This window comes from Ammospiza caudacuta, chromosome 2 (assembly GCF_027887145.1).
Source record: "Ammospiza caudacuta isolate bAmmCau1 chromosome 2, bAmmCau1.pri, whole genome shotgun sequence".
NCBI classification, from domain to species: domain Eukaryota; kingdom Metazoa; phylum Chordata; class Aves; order Passeriformes; family Passerellidae; genus Ammospiza; species Ammospiza caudacuta.
Window position 1 is genome coordinate 98,684,083 of NC_080594.1, and position 25,410 is coordinate 98,709,492.

Consider the following 25,410-nt stretch of genomic DNA (forward strand, 5'->3'; position numbering starts at 1 on the left):
GCTTTTGAAGAATATATTTCAAAGATGCCTTTGAATGTGCCATATTTCCCATGGCAGAATAGCTCTGGGTACAAGCATCATGATTATTGAGGAATTAGTATTGAGCCAGGAAATGAAGATACTTGCTGCTGTGATAAACCAATACACTCATTGATAATTTGTTGCATAAAAAATGGTAAAGAGAGTGCTAAAGTAACTTTCATATGAATAATTTTTTTAAACATTTTTTCCCCTCCATAACAGAAGCATCTGAGAGAAAAATGCATTTGCAAGAATCCAGATGGGGCACCTTTTGTCATTTCCTTAAGTGTCATCATTTGCTTTCTTTAAAGTACTTTACCTTACCTTAGTAAGACTAATTTAAAAAGAAAAAAAACCCAAAACAAACAAGTGTCATAAATTATTGTTCTTGAGTATATGCTGGGATTTATTCTGCCATACTCATGTACTTGGAGACAAGGAAGAAGAACAAAATATTGAAAAAGCAGGGCTTTTGTGTGGTGGTTCATTAGTAAACACAACTGAGCCCAGCTGACCCAACTTATTCCTTCACACTGCCAACATGTCTAAGAGAAAGCAGGGCAAACAGACCAGCTATATAGAATATTAAAGTTTAGTCTCTCTCTTGAATTTATTAAGTAGAGTACATTTGTCAGGTAAAACCTTAGATTTTCTAATTGCATGATAAAATTGACATATTTTTAACTTGTCCAACACAACCCCAGAAAAACCATTTTCCACTTGTCTAGTTGGCATGCCAATGGATATTTCTATACCAACTATTTCTTATTTCAATAAGCAATATTAATATTTAGAATATTTTTAGAGGATCTGCAGATTAATCCCTCACCACACAATATATCACCAATTAATTTTTATATAACATTCATGTAATTTTTCTCTCATCTTTAGTGGTTCATAAGCACAGTCAAAACAGGAATGCCCATTAGTTTTTTTCTTACCTCTAAAGGGAATTGAACACGTACAATATTGGAAATACAAATTCATGTGCAGAAATACTGCAGACTCCAATTCATCTTCTTTGTGCTGTATTTCTTTCCTTGATGGTTTCATGTCAAGTTGATGTCTTTTATCCATATGAGCAATTACAAAGCAATTTTAGGAAAATGAAGGAAAATCAAGCACTGTCATATTTACTTATTGTATGATTCATCATATGACCGATCTATTATATTTTCTGTTATATAAAATCATTTTTGTTTACAAGGTATTTCTAAATGGTGAATGAAAGGGTTTCTCCCCCCTCTCTCCAATATTCAGGAGAATTACTGTTTGTTTAGACAAGGGTAGAAGCAAGGCCATGGTATGCTATGAAAGATCAAATGAAATGTTCAAATAAATTTTGGAATCTATTTTGATCCTAACACGAACATTGGCTGCTTTAGGTAACATCTCCCCTGGGCTTTCCGAAGGGGATAGTGTTGGTTCAAAGAGGTTCAAGTGAACATCCAAAATAAGTTTTGGTAAATTACACTATTCAAATATTATGTGTGTAGTTAGTTGCATGTTAAAGTTTCTGAAATCATGCAAAAAAAAAAATTAACTTCTTATTTGGCTCAAATACTAATGCTACAAAATGGAATGCATAAGGCAGTTAGAAAACAAGATGGAAAAAAGGGGCAAATAGTGAAGAACCAACCACATGACAACAGTGTGACCATTTGATCTAATTTTTCTCATCACTAAACACAACACACAAAAAGCTTTCTTACATGTTTACAAAAGCCTTTGTACTTTTGTGTCACATAGATACAGAACAATAAAGTGTAAAAATGCAAAGGTGTGCTTGCTTGTGTCAGATTAGAAATTCTTTCAGTAACATCGCACTCTCTTCACTGGTACATAAATTTGATAATTGAGTTTACTTTATGCTAAATGCATTCAATTAATGTTTTTTATTATTTAAAAAAACACTTGATCCTTTAAAAAGATTGGTTTTATACTTGTCATAATATAAATTTATGTTTTATATATTGTCATAATATATAACATATTTTCCCAATGAAGCATGGAACTTGTCACTCATGAAAAACAGAGTTCATGTTTGTAACACCGGTACAATGTTAATCACACTACCTTGGAAAACCTACTGACATGTTTGTTAATAACTTGTCTGATCTTCCTGAAACCAGATATTTCCATGAATGTTCCAGAATACTGATTTTGTCCTTATGTGTTGGACACGGCCAGGCAGGACAGCTGATCCCAACTGAACAAAGGGATATTTCACACCATTATTACATATCATATTACAATTGACATATTATGCTTGGCATAAAAAGCTGGGGAAAGAAGGAGGAAGGAGGAGGGCATTTGGAGTGATGGTGTTTGTCTTCCCAAGTTTCTGTTCTGCCCCGTGGGTCCTGCTCTCCAGGAGATGGCTGAACAAGCACCTGCCTGCCCATAGGAAGCTGTGAATTAACTTCCTGGGGGTTTTTTGCGTCTGTGTGTGGCTTTTGCTTCATCTCTAAACTGCTTTTATGTCAACCCATGAGTTTTCTCATTTCCACTCTTTCAGTTCTTTCCCCCATGCCACCAATAGGTTGTGGCAGGGTGTGAGTGAGCAGCTGTGTGGAGCTGGGTTGCTGGTTGGCATTAAACTATGGTGCATCACAAGTAATTTTCAAAATTAGCCTAGGACCTGTGCCCTTGCGTGAAAATGAATTCATACTTCCAAAAGGAAGAGAAGATATAAGAATGTAAGTCTTTCCTTATGGATTTGAGGGAATGAGAAAGAAGAATAAAATCCTATGCTTCGGTATTCAGGAGCTAAGACAGACTTGTTCTCAATTTGGGGGACTATTTTTTCAGTCTCAAAGCTGCTATATGTGACTTATTTTGACAGGTACTTCTGGATATTGCTGCATTCAGACTTAGTCACACCAGGATTTCAAGTCAAATAAACAGGAAAAAAAAGACAAAAATGTGTCACGGTAGCCATTAAAACACAGTTCCCTAAAATAATGCTCAGTTTTCTGTAGTTGGTTCTTCAGAGAAGAAACCATACACATTTCAATGAAACTTGAAGTCCAGAAAACACCTAGCTCTGGTTTAACCCTTACTATTAGTTATAATCACCCCTGATGGTTCATCACAGGATTAAGGTGTGTGATTCCTATACAAGCCTAATTTGGTTTTCCACAAAAACTACCTTTTCTCTTTAATCTGTTATTCATGCTAATCTTAAATATGTTCTTTTTCTGGATAGCTTGCTTGTATCTCATGGAGAATATCTTTTCTTAGTAGTTCCAAGGACACATGTATACCACAAATCAGATGCAGATAACACTCTTTTAAAATATCATTTTCTACAGGTTCTCTTTTAAATGCGATTCAAAATAGTTCCAATGTATATTTGGTTATGAATAAAATAGGCTTCCAACACTTCTCAGGCTCTTTTTGTATTCAATTTACCTTGCAGTGTTGCAAGTGTAGGTAGATAGAAATATACATGTAGGCATAACTAGGTAAATAATAGTAACATGTTCAAGATAAAAATACATATGCATATATGCACTCCATGAATATTTTTAATACCTTTCTAACTACCCATAAGTACCATCTTCATATCTAAGTATGGTAACATAAGTGGCAGCTACTAGAATTTGTAACTTGAATTTATTTGACTCTCTCCAGCCTGCAAAATGATGATATGTGTGGTCAGGATCATTAGATAAAGCTTGAGTTGCAAGAGACATGCAGGATCAGGAATTCATCAACAGAGAAGAAACAGGCAGGCTCTATTTTCTGCAAATTAGTCTTCTAAAGGCAGAGCAAACAACAATAAATGAGTCTGGGAAAGTGAATCCAGAGCAGGAACCAGAATCAGGGATGAGCAAGCCTGTGTCAAGACAGAAATGAGATGAATGATTGCAACTGCGCCCTAAACACAAGCTGAGCAGCCAAGGATAGACTTGTCTCAAAAAGGCAATAGTGACACCACTGCCCAGCTCTGAAAGCAGGCTGTGGCTACATGGGAGACTGACAGCTTCAGGGAGATGGCTGCAAATGCATCATCCAGCTGAGGAGGCAGGACGATCAAAATTTCCATGTGCCCTGGTTTTTCAATCTGAATCTTCCCCATACATCCCAAATGCTACCTACAGAAGTCAAGATTTCTTTCCTTTTTTGGTGTGTTTAGAAAGTGCAAGCACTGAGAAAAGCTTTCTCACATGCAGCATTTATACAGCTTTTCTCTTTTCTACTGAACAGCAATCGGGAGGATTTTGTTTTTCTTTCTGTTCCTGTCTGTCCATGAGATTGCCTGGAAAAAAGCCAACAATTTTTAGAATATAAAATTAATTAAAGCATAAAATTAACAGAAACAAAAGACTAAGATTACAAATGCTTTTTTTTCATATAGCTGAAAGGCTGAAGATCGAAGTTAAGCATGAAGAAACTATCCCTTGTTTCACAGAAATATGAATGCTTATGTAAAAAGCAGCCAGATTAAGCATATTTGCTTTAAAGTTTCAAAATGCAATGTGTCCCTTTTGACCATGTGCTGTCCATCACAGTCTGAAAATAATTTTGATATGCATCTTGAGCAGTAAGGAAACTTGCACTGCTCTGCAGTTTTGTAGAACTCTTTTTCACTCCTGTAAAAGAAAAATCCTAGTTGGAAGTGATCCAGTATTTAGGCAAATAAGATTTGTGTTAATATTTGGTGGCAAATAAGTAACTATGAAAAACATTGAAAGTGAACAAATATATATAGAAAAGAGCAACTTTTCTGTGTGTGTGTGTGTGTGTGTGTGTTTAGGTGTGTGTGTATAACTTGTAATATAGTAAAGCAGTATCTTCAAACCAATGAAGCAGGGATTTGTAATGGTCCTTTATGACCTTTATGACCAAAATCCTTTATGACCTTCTATATGTACAGCTTAGAATTTATTTGAAGCATTTCTATAAGATAATCTGAAAATACCTGCCAACATGGATTGATCAATTCATCAAGTAGACACAAACTAAATGAAAAAAGAAGAAACATTTGAAACAGTCCAAATTAATTACTTATGTAGGTTCCAAATTATTTACCTTTAATAATTTTTCTTGTATAAATACTGACAGGATATATGGTCTCCATAATGTACTGGTCCCAGCTAGAAAACTACTGCACACTGAGGAGTTAATATTCTAATAGCAAGCTGACATAAATGCCATCATGTCCTGTACTCATTTCATTTGGTTTTCAGGACTATGCCACACTGGGATGAGCTGAGCCATATAATCATACTAAAAGATCTTGGAGGTATCACCCAGTTGACATTATCAGTGTTACCAACATGTCCTTGGCTTTATGTTGAAGGAAATTAACACAAATTCCTTGTATGCAATGATTCTTTTAAGAAAAAGTGCATCTTTAAAATATGGCAATATAGGTGAGCCAAGGCACGGTTGTGTCTAGAACATACTGTAGCCTGATTTGAGATGTGTCCAGTTTTGTACCTTCTTTTCATTCCCATCTTCAGAAAGGATTTAGGATTTGTAGAATAAAAGAAGTAATGCATCTTTTTGTGTGCAACATGCAGGAACTAAAGATCCATTATCTGAGCGGTTCTGGCAGCAAGATCTCTATCCAGAGTGTCAGATAATTCCTAAAACATAGCTCTATCAAACAGCTGATTTTCTTGTTTCTCCTTTAAGAAATGCATTTGTCAAACACACACACCTGTTCATTATTTTTTGGAGGTTCTGGCTTATTATGTTCCTTATAAGAAGGGCATTGAGTCTATATCTCATTTCAACACATGGACCTCTTCAAGTGGGTCCAAAGAAGGGACACAAAAGTTACCAGAGGGATGGAACACCTCTCCTAGGAGAACAAGCTGAGAGAGTTGGGGCTATTTGCCTGATGATCAGAAGACTGTGGATCGACCTCATAATGGCCTTAAAATAATTAAAGGAGACCTAAAAGAAAGAGGGGAACTGATTTTTTTTTGTAGTAATTGTTGCAACAGGACAAGAGGAAATAACTGTAAACTGAAGGAGGGTAGATTCAGAAAGTAGATATAAGGAAGAAAATTTTTATGACGAGGATGGAGATACACTAGAGTCCCCATCCCTGGACACATTCAAAGTCAGTTTGTATCCTCATCTGGGTGTAGTTAAAGATTTCCCTACTCACAGAAAGGAAACCCTGGAAGACCTTTAATAGTCCCTTTCAACTCAAACCATTCTGTGACTCTACAAAAGGTCAGTTGCTAAAGCTAACACTGTAAAGAAAGAGGATAGCATTGGCAATAATACATCCTTCAGATACAGGGAACCCCAAAATCAGCATCATTAAAGTCAAGTGAAGAACACTTGTGATAACATTAGTTGACATTTTGGTCTTTTGAGCTGTTACAAAAAATTCTTAAGATGGTCAACGCTAAGCATAATTTTAACTGTCCAATAGAAAGGATGTTCAACTGAGAACTTGTTCTGATCTTTTAGATAAAGGCAAAGACACACAGCTGGCTTAATCTCCAACAGCAAGCAGAACCTGAATGCAGGCCCCTCTGTTCCAAGGAGTTCTGCAGTGTGTTCTGCACTGAGGGGTGTGAGCAGCACAGCACATTCCTGTGCCTGCTCAGGTTTCCTTTATGTGCACCACAATCTCCATGAACAGCTGGCATCCCATCAGTGTCACTACATCCATTCACACTGCATGAAACTAAAAGAGCTTCCCACAATTCAACTCCATTCAACTGTCCTTTTCCACTGAAATTGAAATATCCCAAAGCATAACATTGAAAAGCAGTAAGAGAGGGGATGGCAAGTGAGGGTGCAAGGGAGGAGACCTCATGGCAGTCTTAATTCTGTGCATGTAACATTTTCCACATCCTCATTTAGGTGAAATAGTTTCATAGAAAATGGAAGTTTGGTGGAACGAAAATACAATTTTTGTATTAACTCTGCTGAGAATATAGCCTTTACTGTCTTCATATGAAGATGTTCAGCAATCTCAACGTTTTGTTTCTTAGAACTAGAACATGAACTTAGAAAAATAATTATTCATATTCAAGCTCAAAAATTACAGCTACTGTTTTGAAGTATCAAATTTGCATAAAATGTTTTCTTTCAAGTGCTTAATTCTTAAAGCAATTTTACATAACATGTAAACCATTACTGAAGTAAAATTACATTTCAAAGGAGTACACAGTGATCTAGCTGCTCAGCTGTCACTGGCATTAATAATATTCACACAGCACTACTTGGAAAGTTTGTTTCCATGTGTCTTAGTTAATCACATCATAGAAGGAACATCCCATACCAGTTTTTTATTAAAAGTGCATTTCAATATTTAATTTAAATACTCCATTTAAATATTTTATACTTATCTGTAAATTACTGTGCAGAGGCCCTCCCTCAAGCAATTATTTTCTATGAAATTTCATATTTATTCATATTAGCTATACCGTTACACTTAGTGGAAAGCCCAAGGTAAAATTCTAATATCACTTGTGACAGAAGAGGTAAATGCTATTTTATGATTTACTAGTTTTCTAGTAACAGCCATCTGCAATCAATTTAATTGATATTGGAATTCATTTGCTTAAGGAAAGATAATTTTTTTTTTTGTTATATCATTAGGGTGTATAGAAGACAGATATTAAGCATCTTAATTCTGTGAACAGTCAGGAGACTTGAGATAGAAGAGTGAGCTGATTACAAATTGAAGAGAATGGTCTTTGGGTACACCTTTGGCACATGTCTTTTTTCTGACTTACCTCACTTGTAAACACAACAGGAAAACTGTGGATCTAAGTCTATTCATGGAAATGTAAAAGCCAGTGAGATCCCATTATTGCTCAAGTACTTAAAGACATTTGAGATAGCTAGGCAATTTTTTTCATAAAAAAACTCATAAGAAAAACAGTGCCACAACTATCTATTTTTCTTCATTTTCACCTTGCATTGTTTTGATTAATAAAAACCAACAAGAAAATTTACGTAAAAAGAAAAATCTGCAGTAAATCAGTGGACAAAGAGAAACATAGCTTTTCTTAGGGAAAACCATGTTCATCAGTTGAATATTTCTGTAATAATTTTGTAGTGACTCAAAATTGCTGTATCCTCTCAGAAAGCTATTTTAAACTAGTTACTTCCTCCATATTGGCTAAACACGTATGTTATACTCACCTTTTAGCACAACAGACCCTTTGTCCTTTATCACTAGGTTAAGATGTCTTGATATACAGCAGTACAGATACATAAGTTTTATGCAATTTCCTAGATTTTGACAACTGCCCCCATACTTTCTTACTCCTATTTGACATTTCTAAACAATATTTTCAAAACAAGCTTTGACAAAACTAGCATTTTGAATGACTGGCTGATAGAAAAAGGGTTACTCTTTGAGAAACTTAAAAATACATATATCTCTGCTAAGAAGAGGCTTCAAAATGGTTTTGAGATGGATATAGCTACTGAATTAAAAGTGTTTCAACACCATTTCAGACAGTACTTATTGTCTAAAACATATTCCTTTAAAATTAAAAGTATAATAGTTATATCAATTCAGAAAAAGAAATATTGAATGTTGTAAATAGTTGTATTAATTTAGTTTGGTGTTAGCTCAGATACTAATGATAATAACTATAGCTTGGGTACTTTATTTAATTTTTTTTTTGACTGCGAGCACTTAAAAAAAAATTCTGTATGATATGGCATTAAATCATGTATCAGTACCTCCTGTCACTGGTTGTCAAGACTTTATCCAAGACAGCATTCAGTATATTGCAGTATTGTATCCATACTTCAATAGATTTGAATATTTTTTGTAAATTTTAGATCTGTTTCATCAAAATGTTTATATTTTGAGGAGTTTTGAATCAATGTTTCCCTACAAGATCGCTTGCACCTCCAGCTGACACCATCTAGGTGAAAATTTTATCACTTGTCAAAGAGGAGGTGGTTTCCATAAAAATATGTAAATGAATTATTACCTATATTAACACATACATGGGAAAAAATGCAGAGTTGAAACTGTGGAAATAATTCCTGAATTTTTTCACAGTATTTTTTTTTCAGTCATATAACCCACACAGCACATCACTAAAGGTATTATTCTTTGAAATCAAATCCTCAAAAAATCTGCATCAGAGGAGAGGACATAAGCAATAAAATGTATATCTGTATAAGGGCCTCCATAAATATGGTTACAAGAGTTTCTCATATGAGTGTTAAAATTAAACCCCTTCTTTTTTACAAGTAAGCAGAGTTTACACATATTAAAAGATCTTCATTAAATTATAAAATAAAGAAAAAAAAATTAGCTCATGACCACATTTACTTTGCCATAGGTTTGTATGAGCCCTACGGCTTCAGTGGCAGAACTATTCATTTCTAAATACACAGAATATCTCAGTATGAAATATGTCTTAAACATTTTCATATTCTGACTAATAAAGAAGATATTGATTTGTCTAAAGAAATATCTTGCAGCATAGTTTAAATACACAGTAGAAGCAAAGAAATAGAGTAATTCCATCTTCAGTCTTGAAAGTCCTAAAGAGAAAAGTAATTTTTTTTTTCACCATCATTACCATTGACTCAGAAAATGAAGATATTTGAAGATGCATAGAATTCATCAGATTTCTATCCAGAAAAGTTTGAGTTAATACAGCATTATATTTACAGATTATTTCAATAAAATTCACACTCCCAGTGGGAGTAATTCTTATAATTTATAACACTCAGAAAAACCTGACAGATGCATAGCAAATATATTGTGAGCTTAGGTTTAGAACAAAGATCCTGCCTCTCAGAACTGCATTACTGGTAGCTTTTACAAAACCAGGTACTCTTTGTAAAACATGTCAGAGATAACTCTAAAGATATTGCTGGTCAGAAGGGATTATATAGAAAACAAGAGATTAATTTTCCTTATATGCTTTCTGCAAAGGAAATATTAATCCTATTTCATAGTTCTTTAGCCCCATTGTTAAAATATTCAGTCAGAAGTCTAGGAGTAACTTCAACCTGTGGAAAGTAGAATCACATAATGTATTTATAATCTCATAAAAAGTAACCCACCAACTGCCAAGATTAATGAAATTCAAAAGACAGTTTTAAGAAACTGTGATCACTTTAAAATAAGGAAGACGTTGGTGTCCAGAATTTGATTCCTTACAGTAGCTGTATGGAGCAGTTAGGTGTCCAGAATTGGGTTCCTTACAGTAGCTGCTTAGCTACTATCCAAATACCAGAGAATCCTAGGATAATAAGTTGACCCATCTGGTTCCTTGAAAATGTAGGTCAGGTGTTCACTGCCTGAAGAAATTACCTGCTAGGTGACTCAGGTTGCACAGAGCATTAGCTCATCCGCTGGCTGCTCATATATCAATGTCATATGCTGGAAAGAATGTGGCAAAACACAATGAAAGTGAGGAAAGTAATTACAGGGGAGGACAAAAAGAAGACATCTATTTTAATTAAGCTACAAAAAAGGGTACTGGTAGTATATGTGTTTTTCAGGAAAGTGCATTTGATATAAAAACGTCTTTTAATGTAAAATTCCTATCAGTATCCAAAAGTTTATAATCTAAACTAAACTCTACTGCAAAAATAAGTACCACAATGTGATAGAAGCACTTGTTCATTGGGCTAATTCTATAATAAGGAAGCAATAAGATTTATCCTATTGTTACAAGAATTTTGTTCTAATTTTGTAATAAAATTGTAAAAGTCTATTAAAATCTATAGTTAACAAAGCCCTCTGTTGAAGAATGGATACTTCAACAAGTTACGATATTTTTAATAACCTTTTTAGAAAATGCCCTTATATTTTTTGTAGTCTCAGTCTGTCAATTATTTATGGGCAAATGAATCATGCGTCTGACATCCCACTCCACTCAAATTATAGTAAAATAGAAAATCTGAAGTCCTGAATTAAGCAAATGAAGGTTTTAAAGCATGTTATGGGCTCAAAGGATTTTAAGCTCTACCATATTTTTTTATAATTTGCTGAATTAAAGATTCTTCCTCTCAAAAGTGACAAATCATGGACCTGAACAAATCACCTTTGATAAGTTGCACTCAATTTCCTTACACCTGCCATTGAAAACCCTTTTTAATGTAATCTTTTTCCCAAAAAATTTTGCTTTAAGTTTCAAGTGGCTCGATTTATAAAGATTTATAGAATGCCACAAAGAAGGAACACAAAACCACATGGAAAAAATACAGAATATAGACATAGAGTGGGTGGGAAGAAACTTTTAAAGGCACCATTGTTTATCTCCAGCCAGCCACTCAAATAATATGCAGCTGCTGGTTCACTCCCTCTCCAGTGGAATTGCAGAGAAGATAGGAAGGGTAAAAGCAAATAAACTTGGGATTTCCCAACAAAAAACCACAAAAGATACCTTTATATATTACTATATTACATTGCTTTGCAGTCACACCTGAGCTATTCAATTTAATTTCAAATTGAGGGTACTGAAGATACTGGTACTGTATCAAGTCCATCACAAGCATCAACTGTTTTTCTATTCTTCCACGACCCAAGAATGAAAGCATCCATGGCATTTGTATCCTGAGTGTAAATACCATAGGTTTATAAATCTTATTGGCTTTCTACATTACAGACAACATTTTTTATAAATATATAAGTGTTAGAGGTCTTCGCAGTAGATCTTAGTTTCCTGCTCTGCCTGTTTCATATAGCTGTCAGTAGAAAAATATGTACTTTACTGATTTTTAGAAAAGGCATTTGCAAAACAGGAAAACTAAAGCTGTAATTTAGAATATACAAAAGTGGAAGCTTAAGAATGCCTGAATGACACCAATTTACCCTACTTTGGTTCTGTATAGCTTTATTTGAAAAGGGAAATTGGTTATACAGAACAGAACAGGTACCTCTCCTTTTTAAGAAAAAAGAGAATGAAAGCATTACTTTAAATAGTGGAAACTACAAGACCAGCTAAAATGAATGGAAATTATAATTAAAAGTAATTACATTCTATTTTTGTTTCCTTAAAATAATTTCGCAACAAATTGATCCTAACTAAAATATTTTGATTCAGGAATAATGTCACAGAAATCCGTTCTAAAAAATTATATAAATCAGACTACCTGAGGGTACAACATAGCCAAAATACATAGCCTTCTCTTGAAGAAACTAAGAGAATAATTTTACCTTCTATTATCTTCATGTCATTATGTCAGGAAGCAAAATTAAAAAAAAATATTATTTTTAGGAAGTTCTGGATTAAATTTAGTCATTTCAGCCTCCACCTGAAAACCAGTCTATTATATATAAAGCTGCAGTCTATTATATATAAATTACCTAACTAATTTTGTCTCATGTCTTTAGATAGAAATATTAGCTAAGTAATTGAGTAAATATTTGAGTATCTTTTATTTTATATAAATTCTCAGATTTATTACATGCAAAGCAAATATATTTATTTAGGTCACTCTCCTTCTTTGAAGTAAGAACCATTGCATGAAACAAAAAGGCTCACTTTTATGTACATAAATATTTCCCTGAAGTGAAAACAGAATGAAAAAAATATTTTTGTTGTCTTTTCTTTTTTTTTTTTTTTTTCTCACAGATGACATGCTTTTTGCTTCAACAAGGAATTAATTTCATGGAAAAAGCTACAACGCAATTACTCAGTGCTTCTAGAAGTTATTAATGGCATTGAACCAATTCGTTCAAATTAGAGGGAGGGTGTCCCCTGCCATCTCACCAGTTCATTGCTGCGGGAGCCTCTTATGGCTTCAATTAGAAGAGAACTATTTAGAGAAATAATAGGATAAAAGCCTTGTAAGTTTTCCAATCCCACTTATTCTTTCTATACTGTGGTTAAAATAGTTAGACCTCTATTTTTCATGGATATTAGGTCAAGTGAAGGATGTTAATTGCTCTAGCTAGTGGTTCCAAACTGTCTTTAAAATACTAAGAAACACAATTGCTTTTTTTGTAGGGGGATAGAATATAAGAAAATAAAGATAGTGTAGAAAGTAATCTTACCCCTAAGGAGTTGCAGCTGGGCCAATTATCAAAGATTAGGAGCAGGCCTGACTTTACAGGCCACAGCTGTAACCAATGAGAAGAAGAGTGCTATAAAAGAGTGGGGTGGCTGGTTGAGAAGGCAACTGGGGTTGGTTGGCTACTTGGTGGTGAAGAAAGAGTCAGTGCTCTGAGGAGCTGTCCATGAGAAAATGAACACCAAGAAGGTTTGAAACTTTTGCAATAGGAGACAATGGTAGGGATCTTTTGCAGTAAGGTAACAAAGCTTTTTAAGGCAGACTCTACAATCTAGAAACGTAAAAACTGTGTTGCAAAGAAAAGCAATTTGCACAAAAGACAATCTGAACCTCTTTCAAGGTCAGGACAATGTAGCAATGCTAAACATGCAATTTATAGCTGATTTGAACTTATTTACTGTGGTTCACACAGGAGAATTTTTAGTAAACAGACAAGTAAAAAGAAAAAAGGCTGAACACTAAACAGGTAAGAACAAATAGGTATCCACAAAACAGGGAGTTAGACCTGTGCATGTCATAAGGTTAATTTCAAGAACCCTTGGATATCAAAATGGTTGTGAAGTTGATGTTATGTGATATACATTGTTTTGTAGGCCAGGCTTAAGACTTCAGAAAAAATATTTGGAAATACTCTACAATCTGGCTACTGTTATCTTTGATTGTCAGTGATTATATTTTCAGTAATTATAGGAAATATAGGAGGTTTCATATGATTGTAGAAGAGGAAACAGCTGTTTCTATTAAAAAGGAAGAAAATTGCAATTCCTTATGTCAGTTAGTGTATCTTTATTCTTTGCTTAGATTCTGAGAAATTGTATTAAAAATATACTTCTAAATTAGATTTTTTTAGGTGAATGTATTCTATAAAACAAAATCTGTTAGCTCTTTTAAAAGAATAAAAAAATGCATAATATGAATATTTAATATCACTGTCCTCATGCTTGACCTGCTCCTGCTCATGATTTATATTTTAAACTTAGAAACATAGTTGTTAATAAATTTATAATACTTGCAGAAAGAATATATGTTCTTAGGTACCATCGAAAGATAACAATCAGTATGTAGAAATAGAGGCTGAAATATATCTACATGGGTAGCAATAATCTCAGGTATACTATCAGGTACATAATGTCTGTTAAGGTATGTAATGATTTCACAGAAAAGGAAAGAAACATAATATAGAATCTTTGAAACAAGATTTTTTTATACTCTTGCATTTCTATACAATTTTTGGTTAGCATAGAAAGTTGTGTTGGGTGGTATTTAACATAACTCAGTATGGACATGCTTATATAAAAGAGGAAGTTACCTGGACATAGTGATGTAATTTACCTCAATTTTAGGGCTAGTTCAGTTGAAAACATTTATGAATAGCATGGATGGCATTTAAGCCTGCTGATGATACTTCATTGGGATGTGCTGATGACTCTGTTGAGGGACAAGAAGCCTTAAATTGGGATTGAAATAGTTTGGAGCCCTGCGGAATCACCTGTTGTCGGAAATGATAGATTCTGCAGCTAGAATAGAGTAACATCAGGCATGAGTACAAATAGGGACAGGAATAGCTGGGGAGAAGCCCTACAGAAAGGGCTCTGGGGCTGCTGGTCAGCAGCAGGGTCAGCAGGATGCCCTGGGTAGCCAACAGGGCAAACCACAGCTGCTCAGGGGCGATTATGCTGCTGTATTCAGCATTGGTGCAGCCTCACCTTGGGTACTGTGGGCAGTTCTGGGCCACACAATTTAACAAGGATGTGAAAGTTCTTGAATGTATCCAGAGAAAAACAACAAAGCTGGTGAAAGGACTGGAAGGAATAGCCTTTGAGGGCAGAGAAGAACATTTCGTTTGTCTAGTTTGGAGAAAAGGAGACTGTAGGGGAATTCACTTTTCTCTTCAACTTCCTGCAGAGGGGGAGAGAGAGGTACTGATTTCTCTTCCCTGAGAGAAATAACAGGAATTCCTCTGACAGGAATACAAAAATATGTACAAGAGAAGATTTAGATTGAACATTAGAAATCATTTTGTTACCAAGAGAGTCGCCAAATCCTGAAACAGGCTTCCTAAAGAGATTGTTGATGCCCCAAGCCTATCAATGTTTAAGAGGTATATTGGGTCTTTAGAACATAAGACATGTCCTTAAATGCTTTAAACTTTTTATAGACTTATGCCTCATGGTTCTGTATAGACCTTAGCAATTTGACCCAGCAGTGGTCATGATGATTATCATGCAAATTAGCTTCTACTTTTCCTGTTTCAGATAGATCACATTTGTAGCAAATCACTTTGGGCTGCAAACAGAGGCATACATGCATTCCCATCTCATGTGAGCCTGTCTTTGGATAGGCTTGAACAGATCTTAGGGTAACTTCTCCACATTCACTGCAGTATTGCCTTAGTTCTTTCATACATACATAATATTAGTATTTGCTAATAACTATACATGTATTACATGGAAATATATTTACATTTTAAGTGTAAATATATTATGCACTTATTTACTATTAGTAAAAGTACAGAGAGGAGAAAGTGTAAATGGAAGAATATTTGTGTTATTGAAAGCAAGTAACATCTTTGGTAATGTCTCTCAGACTGGATGAATAGAAATATTTGTATAAAATAAAGCAGTTAACAGGGAAAACCTGATGTCAATATTCATAGAAGAGTATATTTTTTTTTTTTTGCTTGAGGCTAAGTACAATCTAGTGTGCACACTGAATTTCCATTTGTAGCTGAATTGTTCCAGTACTAAACCTTTCAGTGTACCTAAAGGATGTAGTTGGTGCCCTCTGGGATTACTAACCAAAACACAATAAGTGAAGACAAAGGAGAGGTTCAAGTAAAAGACACAGCTTTGATGCCATCAAAAATTTTATTTAACAGTCACTTTGATCTGCATTACTCATCTTTGTGAAGAAATCCTGGCCTCACTTAGACTTACATAAGTCTCACTATAAGTGTGTAATGCACCAGGCTGGTAACTTTGTAGTGCTGCCAATGTAATCATTCTCTTTTCATCATTCTCTTCTAATCAGGTTTTACAATTTGTAGCTCTTTTTTGCTGGCTGAGTTTTAGCTGGGTTTTCCCCCACTCCATTTCTTGCATGACACGAAATCAACAAAGCCAATATCTGTACTGCAATACCAGCTAAAAGGTAAGATTAATACTTCATTGACTTAGAAAAAGTATTAGTTTTTATGAATTATTCCAGTAACCAGTTTATAAAAACAATGTCCATACATAATCTGTTACAGTTTGCATTTATAGATACTGGTTTTTTTACCGAAATAAGTCAATATTTACTCTTTTTTACTTTGCTTTTAGTCTCTTCTAGAAAAAGTCTCCATATGCTATCAGTATCAGTAAATTAGGAGAAGTTGACAAGTTCTATAGACATGTTATATTAAAAGTAGAAATTACATATTTAGTCAAACATAGATGGTACTAATATTGCCCTTGAGAACTTAGAGATACAAACATAAAAATCTCAAAAAAAAAAAAACCTTTCCAAAACATGTAAAACCAGCAAATATGAGAAGGAGGATAGAACTTGACAAAAAGATAAATAAGCTCGTCATTCAATATCTATATCTAGGTGTGTATAGATTATCTAGTGCATCAAGTTATCATTATACTTGATGCACTAGAAAAGAGTAGATGGTTTCTGAAGAGCTGTTCAGGACACCCTGAAATGCATATCTACATTTGGTGTGCTATATGGCTCTATTTGTGGGCACCTAAATTTAGATCAATAGAGTTGAAATACCACATTATATTCTTTTCATTGATATAATACTTTTAAAGTTATTAATCAGATTTTGCTTTTCCATGTCATATTCTATTTGGAGGGTGACCGTTACCCTGATATAGCAACTTTTAATTCAATCTCAATTCAGTTTCAATGGGTTATAGCCCAATAGGTATGAACAATTTTTTAAGGATCTTATCTATTTCCTGGGACCTTAAATATGTTACTTTTTTGGTTTTTAATCAAGTCAGTAAAATATCATATTAAAAGAGGATGTAGGACTGGGGATATCCAAGATAATGTCCAGAATTAAATGTAGTTAATAATTGAATGCTGCCTGTTAAACCTATTACCAAATATAAGTTGATCACAGTGATGGTGCTACAGTACTCTTGATTTAGTAGCCTATGAGGTACATCCTCAGCTGTAATTATTTTTTTCCTGGGATTGGAAACACACTGCATATTTGTCATATTTTAAGGACAAAGAAAAAGTCTGGCTAATATGGTAAATAATTATGGAATATATAGCAAAAATAGCTACAACACAGATATGTCACACTTGAATAAAGAATGCTGCCAAACCATTCTTTGATTACATGACTGCTTTGGTCACAATTGTATGTTCTATAATGAAGCAAGCATAGACAAACAATGCTGTTTTCCTCCCTCCGTTACTTTGGCTTTTTCCCTAAATTTTTCCTCTCATTTATTTTCATTTGAGCACATTCTCTTTGTCTCTCGGGCTCTATTCCTCTTTTTTCTTCCAGACTTTCCCCTTTCCCTACAAACCTATAATTTCATATTCCTTTTTATATACACTTACATAATAGTCTTTTTTTAAATATAGACATTCACATACAGATAAATAGAACCCAGAACTCCCTCCATCATTTTCTTTTCCTTTCATAACTTGTAAGACCAAGGGTAAGAGGAGAGGACACAGCTATTCAGCATTGTCATATCAGTACTCTTCTCTGCTCCATGGAACAGAAAAGGTCCCAAAGAGTGAAGTTCATCTTAAGTTTGCCTTATTTTTATTCTGTGATGACTACTGCCAGACCTAGAGGAAATATGTAAAAACCAGGACATAACTAGATCTTCTTATGCAGACAGTTTTGAATTTTTTCTCCTGATTTATTTTTTCAGCTATTACAGTTCAAGCGAAAAGGTTACTTCTAGAAACACATTTGTTTGAACACTTCTGGAGCCAGCAAAAAGTAAAAAACATGATTATTTACTTTTTTCATATGAATAATCAGTGTGACAGGCTGCACTTTTCAATGAGCCAGTATTTTTCCCGAACCAATTAAATGCTCTGGTTGCTTTATATCCTACATTAGGAAAAAAATCTCTATAAAGCTGATGTGCATAAAAAATGTCATCAGGTGACAGTAATGGATTCTTTTAAAGTACATTAGCATAGGAGACACAAAAATCTATTCATGTATGAAGGAACAATTAGAATGTGAGAACTACTACTATTTCTGAATCAAACTGAAAAACATAAATATTTAAGGAAAGAAAGCTGCTGAGAAGAGGATAAAAGTTTCACAGGAAGTTAAATGCCACTTAATTACTAACTACTTAGTTTCTTTTAAAAGTGCTCTGAAAGAGGAGGTAATATTAAGGATATTGATAAAATTTGCAGTTTTATTAGAATGGCTGCTTTTAAATTATACGTAGAAAACTGCATCAGAGTAAAGCACATCTGATTGTTTCCTTAATTCAGCTGCTTGTGTTTGCATTCATAGTACTGAGTTTGTGTTAGCTTTTTTCCTTACAATGATGTGAACCTGTATAGAATTTTCTGTGCCTGAAAAAATTTCTAGGTGATGATAAGTTTTTATCTGAAGGGTGAAAGGCAAATACTCTTGGATTCCTTTCTGCAGATAAACAGCATGCTGATCATACAGTTATACCAGCCTTCATTTGATGGCATCTACAGTAAAAGCAGATATATAGTCTATACTTTGTGTTAGACTCTATATTTGACTTTTGTATAGATCTAGAAATCTTATAATAGTGATAAAAATTTTAGAATTGCCCTGGCCCATTTTTGGTCCAGATCAATCAAATCCTGTAGAGATGTATGGGAATAATATTTTATCTTAACATCACTAAGGTTTCAGCTGGGAAAAAAAAAAAAAAAACACACAAAAAAACCCCACAAACAACAAACAAACAGTTCTTTTACTCTCAAATTTGGATATTTCATCCTACTCAAAGATAATTATACCTTTAAAAGCAGTAAAAATAGTGTGTAATTAACTATATGAATTCTGATGCCTTAGGTTTTAGCTTTTATATTTTCAGATCCTGTACTTCTGTGTATAGTTCTGAGCTTCATATTTAGGGACAGTGAGATCTCTTTACAGAGTAGCTAGACAGAACAATTCCTTTCCTAGGCTGGGACCAAGGACAACCACTCAAATTTCAGTCCCAAGAGTATAAACAATATGGACTGAAGAGAGAAAAACAAGAAGGATGGGGCTCCATAACCTAAAGCTATATTTGGACAATTAACTCCAATATGCAAATGGACCAGAACTTATAAAAGTATGAGATCCCATGACCGGTTGTCCATTTTGTGACCATTTTGTGTTCATCTTGGGTGAGGCCTTGTGTGGGCTCTTGTGCTGCCCAAGGTGTATCCATTGAGGCCTTTTAATAAATACCTACTTTATTCTTTAACCCTGTCTAGCCTCTGTTCTAGGTCAGCCTTCGCAAGACATAAGCATTGTATCATCAAAAAATCTCTGTACTAGGAATAAGTTTCTCTCATTCTAATATTATTTGGTACAAAGCGCTACTTAGTGTCTACCAGTGTGATGAAAACTTTGCTACATACATACATTTTTGTTTCTCTGGCACATAGGCATGAATTCAGATGAGCTCTGACTGTTAACAGATTAACTATTAAGTACTAACTTTCTTAATGATAGCAACTTGGAGAAATAGAAGAAAACTGATTAATTACAATTAATTAATTACAAATTAAAAAAATTCACCTTGTTTAGAAAAATCTTATTTTTTTTCCAATTTGATTCTCTTCAATGATAATAACAAGTAATTCAGCTCCAAATACCTTTCTTTGTAATAATTTATTAGGCAGCATAATGGAGACTCCACAAACCCTCTGTTATTGAGCTATACAAGTTCTTCAAACAGAAATCTTCCTGCCTATCCTCCTTCTTTTCCCCTCACATTCTGGCAACTAGGTCATTAACAGGAGGAAAGGGTCAGTATTAATTAAATAATCTCTGAGAATTTGCAAAATATGATTAGAACTATTAGAAAAATATGGGTTTTTTTCAAGCAAGTCACATCATCATTAAGAAGAGAATAGAAAAAGAGCCTAGGTTATAGCCAGAGACCCCTAAATAAAGGAGGTTTAAGCTACAGCATCACAAATTTGACTAATTAACCCCTTCAGTATTTAAGAACTGATTTCTTCTAGTTTACTGGGTATTAAAAATAGTATATATAGAAACTAGAACACTGTTTTGGAATCCTGATGATATTATAAACCCTTACTTTTTTTGTCTTGTGATGCATGGTGTTTTAAAACTCTCACCCATTCAGATGGAGCCATGCTATTGAGACTTCTATCCTACCTGATACATCCAGACTGCACTATCTTGCATGTTTTATTTCTGATTGGCCTACAATCAATCCAGATTTCAAATTTCTTTCTCCTCTGAGTTCTGTGCTTAGAAAAATTAAGATGTACTCTTCAGCATTGAAAACGTACTTCAGAAAGATTAGAACTCAAGTTACACATCATTTGGAGGTGTGTAAAATTATTAGGATACTTAAATTTTTTTATAAGTACTTGAGTTTGAAAGTGGGCTCAGGCAATCTGGAATTATTTGAAATTACCATAGCTCTTTTCTAATTTGGGAGATTTGTAGTTTCCCAAATCAAAATTGGTGGGCTTTTTTTAATGCATAATGAACTATGAATGGAATTTTAAATGTTTGGTCACCCAAGACTGGATGAAGGGAAGATCAAATGTCAGGAGTCTACAGGAACTACTGTACTAATGAGAGTGTTTCAATGGGCTATTAACCTGCTTCCTCTGATGATTTTTTTCTACAATGATGTATATGGCCAGATCCTTGATCTCATATTGGTTTTTGGACTTCTGACCCTTTAACAACATGGAAATGACAAAAAATTTAGCAGTGAATTTTGACTATTCTTTTTTCTTTCAATAGGAATTTATTTTTCCCACAATCATCAGGAACTTTTTGCTTGTTGTTTTGAGACTACGTGTTGCAGTGCATTCCAAAGAGTGAAATAAACAAGAAATGAGAAGCCAAAGTTTCATGATCTCCTAAAACTGCCAGTGTTCCTAGAAAAGGACAGCAGAAATCTGTTTCTCTTTCAATTCACATGGATTTCTCTTTCTATTTCCACCAGAAGTCAAAATCCAAAATTTTTTGTGCTGTGGTAGACATACACAACCTACTTGAAATATTTCATAGACTACCTGAAGAATGAGGACAAAATATAGGTTGTGGAATCTTTTTTCCTAATTTTCTCTTGTTTTGTTAATACTATTTTTCTTCTTTTGATTTTTTTTTTTTTGGCTTGGTCTATGTTTTTCTTTAAACAGGATCCTATTTATAATTACTTCTGGAAATCCCTTAGGATCCCTTGATTAAAAAGGAACAGCAGTATTCTGTAAGAGACAACTGAGAGAGGAACATCAGGCTGTTCTTCATCTGCTTTGAGAAGAAACAGTTTAGTTGATATGCAGGAGAGAGGTAACACAAACATCAGCAGGGCAGAGGATTGAAGAGGGTCTAGAAATTGTGCTCCACACAGTTTGGGACTCTGTGACTGAAGTGGTGATGGACTGTGGCCATATCTCCATTCTTAGCCAGCTGTAGAAAGTTCCCATTGCAAACTGGAGTGCTTGACTTGGAAGAGCTCTGGAGGGTGGATGCTTGCACATAGGCTTGGGACTGCAGGGGTGCCTGGTGCCCCTCCTGCTCTGGGATGACAACAGGAGGTACAGAAGGAGGAGAGAGCAGATTGCATGGCACCAGGATGCTGAACAGGAGAGTGACACTTTTCACAGACACTCTGTAAAGAAGAAAGACTCCAAAGATGTGGGAAACTGGAAGCTTGTGATGACAAGATAAAACTTCACCAATCACAGCATCAGCAATGGCGTAATTGTTAAGAAAGGTGAACAAGTCCAATTGAGGTGGGCCTCCAAGGCAGGTGGCATGGACTGACCACTAGCCTTGAAAAGAAGCAGTGGGTGACAGTGGTTGATGCTTCCTTTCTGCTCCCCTTCACTTGTGGTAAGTCTAGGGAGACCATCCAGGATGATTTGTTGCTTGCAGAAAGGCAAATTCTGCTCCTGTAATCCTCCTTTAGAGCTAAATCTTGCTGTTTATCCACAGGTGAACGGGCAAAACTTGGTTATCAACTGGCTGTTGCTGGTGCTACAGGCAGGGCTTTGGTTATTTTACTGTGCTCCCATATTTCAGAACAAAAAGAACTGCTAACAAGATATAAATCTTGGTTAAAAAGAACATTAAACAAAGTGACCAAAATCAGAGCTACCAGCCGGTGAGAATTCAATTTCATTTCACTTGAAAAGATTTTTTTTCTCAGACACATTCTGTACATTATAGTTAGAAATTGTTAGTATGTTTATATAAACATAATATAAAACAGCTGGTAATGTATTTTTTTACTCCCCAAATCATTAAATAAATAAATATCTGCTCTTATAAAAAAGTACTTGAAAAATAATTATAAATAAGTTTTGAATACTTTATTAGCTTATCAAATGAAATGATTCCATTTGCATTGATTTTAGTTATTATGGACCAATATTTACTGGCAAAAATTGTGTTACAAATAAACTTTCTATTGATGAGCAGTAGTCTCTTGGTAGGAAAAGGAGTCATTGCCCTTACTCTCACACAATCTCAAAAATTCTGGGCAGCAGCAAAGCCCCAGTGATGAACTGAACAGAGAAGGAAGTTGAGCTTTCCCAGTTTCCCCTCTTCCCTTCTGTTCTACTAAATGAAAAATTTATGACTCCTTAAGGATTGTATCATTCTCCATAGAGAAAAATAACTCTAACACAGACCAGAGAAAACTGTGTTATCAGAAGTAGCAGTTATTCCCAAATCTAAAGAACTGCAACATTAAGTCCGAATTTGTGGTCCTTATTCAAACTCTATACTGACTACTGCTAAATTGTACTAATACAAAGATAATTTGTATTTAAGCCTGTTGCTTCAGGATATCTTAGTATTTCCATAAGAGTCTCAAACCTGTAAGAAGCAGAAAATAAGTAAGAAAACAGACAGAATTAAGAAAATATAAAAAAAAAAATCTTCTGAGGAAGAAAAGTGACTGCTGAGATGGAGCCATGAAGGAAAAAACCCCATGTAATTCTGAAAACCAGTGAAATCCAGGTAAAAATACATTAAACCTGATGTTTATTCTTAAAGCATTATGTTTGTGTATTAGAAATAAAATATCTTTATACAGCATAAAATACTTTATACAGCAAGTTTCTTTCGGAAAACCTTGATAACCATTTTATGCTTCCTTATTTTCAATTTAAAATGGAGTTAGGAATGTAAAGTATTCATATATTAGTCCTCATCTTGGCAAAAAAATGAATATTGTTTTAGTTATAATTAATATTTAGTCAACTTTTTCCCCACATCAAAAATTTTGTAGCAATTCAGATAAATCATTTGACTGTAACCTGTTATTGAACTTAACACAGAGCTATTAAATTGTATTTTATTAAGGTAATAATAATAATGATAATTTTATAGAAGCTAAATATTATTTTGGAATAGTTCTTTTAAAAGTAATTTCTCTGTTTCTTGCTGTGACCAAGGCTCATAGTCTGCTTTATGGTTATTGACACACTGTGATCTGATCTTTCCAAGTCAGGTTTCACTTTTTGTCACCACTATTTTCAAAAGTGTAATATCTGTAATAAAATCACTAGTACTTACTCTAACAAGATCAAGAAGTGCCTGGAACATGTCCACTGGCATTTCCCTTGGGAAAACATCCCTTCTTTGCCCTTTCCCAGCTTTCTGCCAGGTACAGCAGACCCCAACCTCCTGTGCTAGATGGGCAGAGCAGCTCTGCTGCCCTCATTGCCCAGACATTGCTGACAGCGGCTGCTGCTGAGAGCTTCATTTCCACAAACTCACCCTTAGGGATGTTGGCCAAATTCATCTTCAGTTCAGCTGCCTCGTATTGGAGCAGCAAATAAATGGAAAAATCTAGGCTTAGGGAAGAATGGGATAGTATCTAAAAATCATCCTGTTTATTTAAGGATGTTATGCATTTACTGTCTCATGAAATCAAAAACATCTAAATTGTGAGGAATAACTTTCTTTAGTATCAGCTCTTCCGATTTCTTTGCTGATTAGATGTTTGCAATGTCTTTTGTGAGTTGCTTTTTGTACTCTTGCAATACAATTAGTTTAGTTAATTGTAAAATGTAGAGGCCTTTTTTATACTTTAATTTAGTTGCTCTATGACTCCCTCCTAAAAAAAATACAATCTATCCAATTGATTCATCATATGAAGTATCAGTGAAGACAGTTTCATATATGTGTAGTATGTCACGAAAGATAGAAATATGCAGAGTTGTTCTTACTCAACAAAATCAGAGAAGTATCTATTCATTCAAACTAAAAAATTTATCACAAACAATTTAAATATTAATGAACAATGGTTTCACTAAGTCAACAGATCTCCTGCAAATATCCTCATTTGTAATGGATGAATTTAGATTATTTCCTTTCTGCTTCATGAGCAATTACTGACTTTGACTTCATGCCTTATAATGCATATGATATAATTTTATTTTTCCGATGATCTGAGCAGCCTTTTACAATCCTTCTTCTGTTCTTGCATACCACCTTGTTGCTCAAAGACATGAAATTCTTGTTCCAGTTGAATGAAGTGTTTTACATGACATTTACATTTAATGAAATGTTGTATTACATGAATTACAAGCAAAGAGCATTAGGAAACACAAATGCAGAGCTTAACTCCCAACAACAGACAACAGCTATCTAACCACTTAGTACAACATGCAAAATGGAACTTCTGCCCTGGGCATTCAGCTGAAGTAGAATTGAAGTAATAAAATTAAAGAGAAGTGAAAAAAACCTCCCTCATACTTCAGTGATTTTTGTCCTTGAGAACCAAAAGAAAACCTGATGATTAAAGGTTTCAGTCATGTATATTATCAACACCTACAATCTTGTCTGAGTATCTAAGTCATACCTAAGCTCCTTTGTTTATTCTCTCTCTCTAGCTACAAGACTCTTGCATACTTAGGGTTTGGGGTTTTTTCTTCATCAAAGTGTTTTTTTCAGAACATGTTTTGATGACTTTACATTGAGAATTCCCATGTATAGATAAGTCCATTATAACAATAATTTTCCGTTTCCTGGGTTATGCTGGAAAGAAAATTGAGGCAATGTAAGTAATCAAACCACAACAGAGTCCATGTCTGCACTATATTTTATACTTTCTGACCATTTTTAAATTTTTCAAAATTCAGATCTGCCTTAATCCAAAATCTGTTGACTGTAATATCACTGTTTCCAAATTAGAAGTTTCAGAAGCTCAAATGTGTTACAAACTTAGG

The 25,410-nt window shown here is 34.3% G+C and overlaps 1 long non-coding RNA gene across 2 annotated transcripts; it reads left to right on the plus strand.

Annotated features, from left to right (window-relative positions):
• Window positions 1–16,030: 16,030 nt before the first annotated feature.
• Window positions 16,031–22,592, plus strand: LOC131554799 (uncharacterized). 2 transcript variants are annotated; one of them, XR_009274431.1, is made up of 3 exons: window positions 16,031–16,152; window positions 20,966–22,063; window positions 22,166–22,592. It is a non-coding gene; the product is annotated as an uncharacterized LOC131554799 (long non-coding RNA). The 2 variants fall into 2 exon arrangements; XR_009274432.1 differs by having other exon boundaries at window positions 16,065–16,152; window positions 21,367–22,063.
• The last annotated feature ends 2,818 nt before the right edge of the window (window positions 22,593–25,410 follow it).